At 38.3% G+C, this 10,155-nt stretch overlaps 1 long non-coding RNA gene across 1 annotated transcript; it reads left to right on the plus strand.

The window, feature by feature from the left end:
- Positions 1–6,167: 6,167 nt before the first annotated feature.
- Positions 6,168–9,204, plus strand: LOC142490991 (uncharacterized). Its single transcript, XR_012800204.1, has 3 exons — positions 6,168–6,316; positions 8,709–8,885; positions 9,031–9,204. It is a non-coding gene; the product is annotated as an uncharacterized LOC142490991 (long non-coding RNA).
- Positions 9,205–10,155: the final 951 nt, after the last annotated feature.

The raw sequence follows: 10,155 nt of genomic DNA on the forward strand, positions 1-10,155 counted from the left end.
AAACCATAAACCTGCATATAAAGCATTTAGAAAGAAATATCTAAATGCTACAAAGTATGACACATGAAATAACAGGTAAAAATGAATACTAACATTGGGAGAAAATGAAAATGTAAACAGCAAAAACCTGAGTGGCTAAGGTAAGGATGGTAAGTAACATGTCCAGAGCCACATAGGTATCGAGAGGAGACCCTGAGAATGCTAAAGTGCATAGTAAAGTCCTGGTGCTAATGAGGTACTGTGAACATATAGGGCCTCATGCAGTAAGCGTTGATAAGGGAATTATCGCCATTTTATAGCCAAAATTGGGTTTGAGATTCAGTAAGCGCCGATAAGTGCTTGATTTCGCCAGGTTTCGGAGCCGATTATTTTGTTATGGCCAGTCGGCTGCCGATAAGCCTGTTTTCGCCACTGATCGCCACTTTTTTAAATCGGCTGGATTCAACAAAAAAAAACAGCTTATCGGGGCTGATCGGCACTACGAAATTGAGATGTTATGGCCAATTTCTCCCGCCAACTAAAGTTGGCAGTTTGGAGGGGAGAACGATCGCTAAGGCTGCCGGAACGGCACTTAGAAAAAAAAAAACTTCTGTACATCAATGGAGTCAATGGAGCGGGGACGTATAACAGTATAGTACTGTTTACGTTTCATTGCTCACAATACAAACGTCATTTGCATTACAGTGTGGGGGCATTCCCTGCATTGTGTCACAGCTGACGTGTATTATTTGCATAACATTATACTTTTACATGTTTTCAGCATTTGCGGGTCACATTACTCATCATGTGATGATGTGGCAAGGGAAAATACTATACTCAACTCTTAAAGGAGAACCTCACATCATATCACACATTTTACTGAACTGAGCGATAATTATTTACATGATGTTACACATGTCACACATGTCACACATACACCGTATATTCATCTTCCTTTACATTACACAATGCTTGTAATGTGTCACGCATCTTTAAACGTTCATGTACATCTGTATTCTCATGTTTACATATACTTTTGGGTCCTCCCTATTTTCATGACGTCACTTATTGGACGCTCAATCACATTGCATGTTTACATTGTAACCGTAGCATTACAAGCACTTCAACCTAACTTATACACACATGTACAGTAATTCATCATTGGGACACCTTGTAAACTCATTCTATAGCAACTATCCTCATTACAGAAATGCATGCATACAGTATGCACACGACTATTCATTGTTGTCAACATGTCACAATAACATGCCTAATTACACATGTTACACCAAACTTTTCCCACGTCAATCTCAGCCTTTTTGTCTAATTACATGACTGACTGTTGCGTTCAGAAGTTTTACATGCATTGCACATGCAACTATTTATTTGCAAGCAATGTTTGTACAAAGCTTCACGTCACATAATTGGCAAATATCATCATTCCCTGCAGAATACACACAACAAATACTTATAACAACAACTGCACACAGCTTGCCACAGAAGTACTTTATTATGTTAATGTAACACCTTGCATTTTACTATGTCACCTGACATCATCACATACCTATTTAAAGGACGCCCATTACCTGCTCATTCACAGCTACTCATTTCAAAATGTTGAGATTGTTTAGGAGACGGAGGAACATTCTTTTCTATGACATGCTTGATGATCAAGAGAATCATATAGGGCAAGGGAGGGACACACCGAGGGACAGTGACAGGGACAGTCACGCGGATACGACAGGGACAGGGAGAGGGACAGGCCGAGGGACAGGTAGAGGGACAGGAGATCAGAGGAGAAGACAGAGGAGACAAGTTGTGCCTCGTCCGCGTCTTTACAGGGAGAGAACCCTGTTAGATGGGATGAGTGAGGAGGAGATTGTAAGTCGCTATCGTTTGAGTTCAGCAGCAATCTTATCTCTTTATCAGGAGATAAGGGGAGATTTAGATTTTTTCACAGCCAGAGGTCGTGCAGTCCCTGGGCTTGTTAAAATGCTGTGCTCATTACATTATCTTGCTTCCGCGTCATACCAGACAACTGTGGGCATAGTGGGCGGGGTCTCGCAATCTACATTCTCGCGGGCCTTTACCCAGTTTCTCTATGCACTCAATAGACGCGCTAGGAATTATATTCATTTTCCTACAGAGGCGACAGAGTGGCTGGAAGTCAGGACTGGCTTTTATAATATAGCAGGGATACCATGTGTGCTGGGTGCAATCGATTGCACACATGTTGCTTTGATTGCACCTAGTCAGAGTGAGCATGTGTACCGCAATCGTAAGCACTACCATTCACTCAATGTACAGGTGGTATGTGATGCGACGATGAGGATAATGCATGTGGTACCCAAATTCCCTGGTTCCAGTCACGATTCCTCTATCCTGAGGAACTCTTCAGTCTTCCATGCGTTCGAAGAGGGACATTTTGAACATGGTTGGCTGCTGGGTGAGTACACATTTACATGTTCTAACACAAAACACATTTTTATTTAGGAATGTTGGCATTGTACAATTTGATCACTAATGTCAGCTTATGTGTGCTCCATTCATTATACAGTAGGTGACTCAGGATACGGAATTAGGCCGTGGCTCTTGACTCCGGTGCTAAACCCTCAAACTGAAGCAGAGGACAGGTACAATGCAGCCCATATATCTACAAGATCTGTTATAGAGAGGACATTTGGCCTACTCAAGACCAGATTTAGGTGTCTGGACAGAACTGGTGGGGCTCTTCTATACAAGCCTCAAAAAGTGTCTGATATTATCCTTGCCTGTTGCATTTTGCACAATGTTGCACTGAGGCACAATGTACAGTCAGACCTAGCTGAGCCTTTGGTAGACGAGCATCCCACCCATGTAGCTGCTGAAAATGAACAAACAGCCAGTGGTGGCCAGACACGCCAGAATCTCATCAATTCATTTTTTTCTTGTAAGTAAAAACATATATGTTCCAAGTTCTACTTTTATAGTTACATTATGTTATCTTAACAATAATGTTTTTTTATATACCCTTCTGGTAGGACACAGATGAATATGGGTTGCACACCTTTCTTCTCTCTGCTGTGTGCACAAAGGGATGTGGCACCGGTATGTTATTGTTGCACAGGTTATATAATCCCTCTTCAATTTTACTTTAGTTGTGTGTATGTGAATACAACTGGGGTAACAAAGCACTAATATTTTAGCATTGTGTTGTTCCTTATGCTAAGACAATACACATATTATGCCCATACTCATTCATGCTTCTAGTATGCTTACATACAATGTTATTGGTGCAGTGTAACATGTACATCCATATGATGTGTACACCAGGCTGATTTACATTTTGAATGTCATGAAATATACATGGTGTTGCACATTTAACACCAAATACACACTTTGCTGTGTTGTTTACGGTACTGAAGATGGCATGTCAATGTTTGCAATTTATATATTGTTCCTTTGCATTATAGGTATATCTCCAGTATGACTGATCATGGTATGTATATTTGCTGACATCTCTCATAAGATGTGCCTACATCAATCTTCCTATAATTAGTTGAAGTCAAAACCCAACATATTGGTTTAAACACAAATGTAACATATATGTACTTTCTGTATCATGTATATGCATTTAGCTACTCTTGAGCTTTCATGTGCATTGTATTAGAAAATGATTACTCCCATTTCATCACATTTTATGTATGTTTCCTTATAAATTCCATTAATGTAATATAGAGGTGTTTGGAGACAAGGGGATAACTGTACTTATTTGTTTACTTACGGGAGCTCATTCATCACGGATGAAATTGACTGATCATAACACTCCATGCATGAATGCCTGTAATCACAACAATGCGTACTACATCTTATATTTAGCAATGTAGGTGTTTTTTAATGCTAGGAATTAATAGTCAACATTAATTTAAATTTGTGACATGTGTATGTATAAGTCACACGTGTGTGGATGTGTCCTACATGTACCAAGTGTAAAACTGTTAACAGGAAACACAATTTTGTTGCAAATGTTACTGTCATTTAGCATTTCTAATTTACCAATATGACAATGTTGGTAATATTTTTGCAATATAAATCACGTCACTTCATCATTATCATGATGATAATTATCAAGTATTCTCACAATTGTAACGTCAATCACGTGCACATTAGCATAGACACACTTTTTAAGACAACTGTTTGTGTCTGTATCAATTTGTGTAGGATCCATGTATAACACCGACAAATGATAACACCAGCTTTATTATGGTAGCTTATATCATCATATTGACTATACTATGTATTTTTAGAACGTTTAATAAACACAGTAAACTATAGTTAGTTAGGTTAATGAAATATACACAGAAACGTACTTCATTACATGATGTTGATGTCATATTCAGAACATCATGCATTGTAGGGGACCACAACATCTGGGCAATAACATTATTTGCTACAGTCCCAAACCATTTTATCAACATACCCATGTAACAAGAGATTTTTAACAATAAATGGCTAGTTGGTTGTAAGTGTCCTTTACATTGGGAGAAGGAGTGGCTCAGTGAGTAAAGACACACACTGGCACTGAGAGTTTGAAGCAGGGGAGTCTGGTTCAATTCCCGGTGTCGGCTCCTTGTGACCTTGGGCAAGTCACTTTATCTCCCTGTGCCTCAGGCGGCAAAAAATAAATTGTAAGTTCCATGGGCCAGGGACCTCAGCCTGAAAAATGAGTCTGTAAAGCGCTGTGTACAACTAGCAGCGCTATACATGAACATGCTCATATTATAATTATTATTATTATTATTATTATTATTGTTACATAGTTTCGACAGTCATACGTTCCATTACACAATAGAATACACAAATGTGTTAGCAGAGTGGGAATGGTTGTTATATATAAAACACACCATGCCATAAAATGATAGTAGTAATTTAAGAACACTCAATAAAAATTCATGAGGCACTATTTTGCAACATCATTATGTTAATTAAGTGCTTATGCAATATAGGCATAAGGGTATCACATTTTTTATTGTTTGTTAATAAGCGCTGCAAGCAATATAAAATTAGTTCCATATGTAGTATAGTAGTCGGTGGCTCCTCCTCACAATCATCTCATATAAAGGTAGACTCTTCTGAAATCATACATTGATCCGATTGTATCTTCCCCGACATCTCTGAAATACAGCAAACACATGATGGTCAAATATGGCACCTTACTATATATGTATCCGTGACAACGCGTTACACATCTCTATATGATTGTGTACATACACACGTCACTCACTTATATGTTAGAAGTACAAGTGTACATCAGTATGTAATGTTTCTTTAAATTTGTAGCAGGCATAACTATGTATATGATGTGAACGTTGCCTGTATACTGAAAAATGTGCGCGCACATCTTAGTGTGCGCACGCACTTCACGCTTGGCTGCACTAACTGTTAGCGCATGCGCAAAACAAAGCGTACGTTGTGCGTTCAATACATCTTGAAAATACCATTAAACATAAAATCTTTATTTCAAATACAATGAATATGAAACTACATTCGTTCTAAACAAGTACATCTGTATTCTTTTTAAACAGACGTGTTTGGACAGAAAGGACGGCCGATAACACAATGCGCAAATGCAATACGTGTGACGTCATGTTAAACCAGCGTGAAACGCACGCTAACACTCCTCCCACTCAATTAACATTCGGCTAACGCCCAGTTGACGCCTACAAACACTGAGCCGCACACATGACACACTGCAGTTACCGTTACTATAACAAAACATGACAGCCAATAGGCTTTGAGGCGCGCACGTCGCTTGGGGGCGGGACTTACATCCGTAATCCTTTTTAAGGACGCCTTGGGCCATGACAAGGGTCCCACGTCATACGTGGTGGACCCGCTTTTAAATGTTGTAGATGTAGCATGATAACAAAACAGGTATGTGTTAGAGTTATGGTAAAATGTTGCTAATATGTTTAAAGTGATAGGAAAGTACGTATATTTATTCCGTCAGCAATGTGTACTACTCTTTCAGGTTCTACTATATTGTATTCGGAAACAATTTCTTTGTGATCGCTACATGTTATGCAGTCTGCAATGTTATGCTGTATCCACGCATTGAAAGGGAAAATGGTGGTTACAAAAAAAAAAAAACATTTAAACGCAGAGTCAACTCATAACGGTTGTTATATTTACCATTCTTCTAGAATTAACTCTTCGTCTGGCTGCAACTGGTCGCTCCAGAAATGCAAGGCTTTTTCATCCACGCTTGACCCACCCGCTGAATCCAGTATGACACACATCTCCTCCATGAAGCGCTCATAGGAATCGCCACTGCTTTCTTCAAACAATTGGTCGGGAGGTAGGTTCATTTCTTCGGGTACCCATTCCAATGCATTTTCAGCTGAAAGGCTTGGTACATAATCATAGTAGTTTTGTTGTTGTACAATGTGGGTTTCAGGAATGGAGGGTGCAGATATTGCAGCAGGTATCGATTCACACGGAACAGTAGTAGCGGATCCATTGCTATTGGCATTAGGAATAAATATGCCTTTAACCACAATATATGTGCCCTCTTTCACGGTGAAATGTTTTTCTTTGGCAATCTTCCAGAAACCATAGTTGTCTTCTAGCTTATCCTGCACACGTTCAAAAAAGTCATTAGTTGATAAAGTGAATCTTATTGATGAATTAAAATTGCGCGCATGCCGACGGTCTTGGTAATAAGGATATTTTGCTCGAATCAAATCATAGATTTGGCGTGTGCTCGCTTGGTGTCCGCAAGTTCTCAAAATAGCTTCTGACACCATGTATTTATACCCTAAATTCGGATTCATATTTTTCACGAATTCATCAGCCATTGCAAATTAGCACAAAAGATGTGTGCAGGTATCTGTTCTTTGCTCATCAAAATGAAACTGCTCAATGGCTAACAAATTGCTGTGTTTCCTTTTCAAGGTCAACAAAACTATAAACTGTAACTCCTTATTTCAAACGCCAATTGGATTTGTAGTTTTAATTGCTTTAACATTTGTGGTTTGTGATAGCCGCATGTGGGACAAACATGTATCCTTTTTTTATCTCGTTTCTGAAAACATTCCTACACTTTTAATTCAGTAACATTCAGTTTTCTTGAAAAATAACAAAGAGCACTGTGTGAAAATAGTGCTTAGACAGCCATATCAGTAAATACACACACCTGCAAAATGAAATGTTTTTTTCCCACATACATTTCTGTGTGTATTTGAAAGTCTGGTTAACTCCCTGTCTGCATGAGTTTAAATACGTGTGTATGTATATATATATAAATATATCTCTCTCATAAATATATATATATAAAGTGTATATTGTACTATATGTATATTGTGTGTGTGTATGTGTATGTGTGTATATATATATATATATATATATTTTTTTTTTTTTTTTTTTTTTTTTTTTATATTGCAGGAGTACACACAACATATTGATGGCAGTAAGTAGGCCTTGTATGAAACCTATTTAAATGGTGATAAACATGAGTGAATTAAGTAATAAACATTTGTTTGCGCCCAATAATGTTAGAGGCTCAAACTTAGTATAGTTCTCAAACATTAGGCCTGTATTATTTAAATACTGTGTTTTCACAAGGAAGCATGAAGTGTATGTTTTTTGTAAATACATCTATACCAGTTTAGATAGTACTATATATACATACACACACACACGCACAGTGTGTGTGTGTGTGTGTGTGTGTGCATATATGCATACATACTACATATATATTAGTATAAATTCAGAGATGTTCTTGAAACAAGAACACATAAATGATTAAAGGACAACATTACAATGGCCAGCAAAGGTAAGTAATATTTAACACAAAATCCTGCTGTACACGTACAAGAAAGATGTTTGCAGTTAAATAGGTGCTTTTATAATTGCATGTGAATAATATGCACATGCAATGATTACATCAAGTAACACACCCAAATGCAATGTTTTGCTGCAAAGTCAATGGCAGCTTCTCTAAACTTAGCAACTGGCTCCTGGTGGACCATTACTGAACAGACGATTAAAACATAAATATTTATAACACTATTCATTAATTAGGAGTGTTAACATTTCCAAAACTTCACGTGTACAAGAACATATTTGAAAGTTTGGAAACAACACAGTCTTCAGCATACATACAATATTAATTAGATAATCTGAAGTCAACAAAACAAGGCCAAAGACATATTTTGTGAATTATAAAATTTATTTTTATTGTTCCTTTTGAGAGCGAGTAACAGGCCTGCTTGTTGTCTCTTGAATTTTCCTTTTTCGTTTGCCACCAACTTTAGCCACAACAGAGCCACTTTGAGTGGCCTCTGGCACTTCACGGGCAGGGCTTGTGGCCAGTGACTCACCTACAGGGCTTTTGGGCAGTGATTCACCTACAGGGCTTTTGGGCAGTGATTCACCTACAGGGCTTTTGGGCAGTGATTCACCTACAGGGCTTTTGGGCAGTGATTCACCTACAGGGCTTTTGGGCAGTGATTCACCTACAGGGCTTTTGGGCAGTGATTCACCTACAGGGCTTTTGGGCAGTGATTCACCTACAGGGCTTGTGGCCAGTGACTCACCGACAGGGCTTGTGCCCACTGACACATGTGAGCAAGTTGGTAGACACTGCACAAGTGATGGTTGGTCTGTTTCATGTGTGTCTTTTGTTGTTTTTGACCAAAAACTGGTCAGTAGTAACTGCTTGTGTTTTGTTTTTGTAGCCTCCTTTGTAGGTGTCAGCTGCTGAATTTGTACAGATGGCAGCGGTAGGATGTCGTCAGGAACCTGCACAGCAATGTCTGCTACTTGACCGGTAACATTCGGGCCTGGTGAATGAATATCAGAAGCATGTGGTGAAAACTGACCTGCATGAACAGATCCTGCCTGTGAGGTGTTCAAGTTGAATTGTGGTACATTAGTCATTCTCAAGTAATTAGCTTGTGTTTGCTGAACAACTAATGCTTCGAATGAGGTGTTGATTTTTTGCAACTGTTTAGGCACTTCAATGAAGACTCTGTGGAGATGTGCCAATTGTGAAACTGTTTCTTCCTGCAGTGCAATCATCCTTTCCAGCACTGTCATCAGGTCAGAATGGCGACGATTTTCTGCTTCCACAATTTTTCCCTCAGAAGCTACAATTGCATCGTATGTGGTATTTGCTGGACGATTTGGCGGTAAAACAGTTTCAATTGGAACCTCTTCATGGTCACTTGCTTGTATTTGTGTGTCTATGGCGGTGGCATCATCATCATCATCATCATCATAATCCTCTTCATCATGTTCTACAAATAAATGTACACATTATTAAATGGCATGTTAATCTCTGCTGTGTTACTATGTAATTCTACTGTGTCATAAGTAACAACTAACATGTTTCCATACGTTTTATAACCTCACATTAAAAACTACCTTGACTTAAGAATAATGTTTGGACTCAGTATGAAATATGAGTGAATGAAAACTTGCTGTAAACTCACAACTCCTACATGATAGTTAACATCACTAACACAATACATGTTGCCTTACACTTCATTTTCACTGACACTAAGTAATCCTATTTAAAGAACATGTGCAAAACAAATAATGAACATGACAACATAACATATAGAAGAGCACATATTATATGGCCACCAACTGATACACTCACCTTCTAGGTGTGTTGAGCTGGCTGACCCAGGTGAAGACACTTGTTCCGTCTCAGGTGACACATGTCCTTCAGGGGCAACTATATATAACAATAACATAAGTTTTACATTTACATGTGTAAATATTGAACAAACAGTTATTGTATGTTCTGTATTTATGAGTACCTAACAGCATCAGTTCCTTAACCCAAAATGTGTGTGTGAAAGTGAACATAAATAGTTGTAATAACAATGTACATGCCTGTGTACTTAGAACTTTTGAGTTCCCTAACATAAAACATACTATGTTTCTGCAGTAATGCGTGAGGATAAATAGATTAAATTTGTACATAAAAATCATATGTTGTGTAGTGATATCAGTATCATAATGTACATAACTATCATGAGATGACCATTCACAATGGTTATCATGAAGGTGGTCATATTGCAAAAAGTGTTGTTTTTGGTAGAGGATATGTGTGGTACATTAATATAAGATGTGGCACACCTGAATGTGGCTGTGACTCAACAAGACAACACATGCAGTGTGTGATAA

This window comes from Ascaphus truei, chromosome 3 (assembly GCF_040206685.1).
Source record: "Ascaphus truei isolate aAscTru1 chromosome 3, aAscTru1.hap1, whole genome shotgun sequence".
In the NCBI taxonomy this organism is placed as follows: domain Eukaryota; kingdom Metazoa; phylum Chordata; class Amphibia; order Anura; family Ascaphidae; genus Ascaphus; species Ascaphus truei.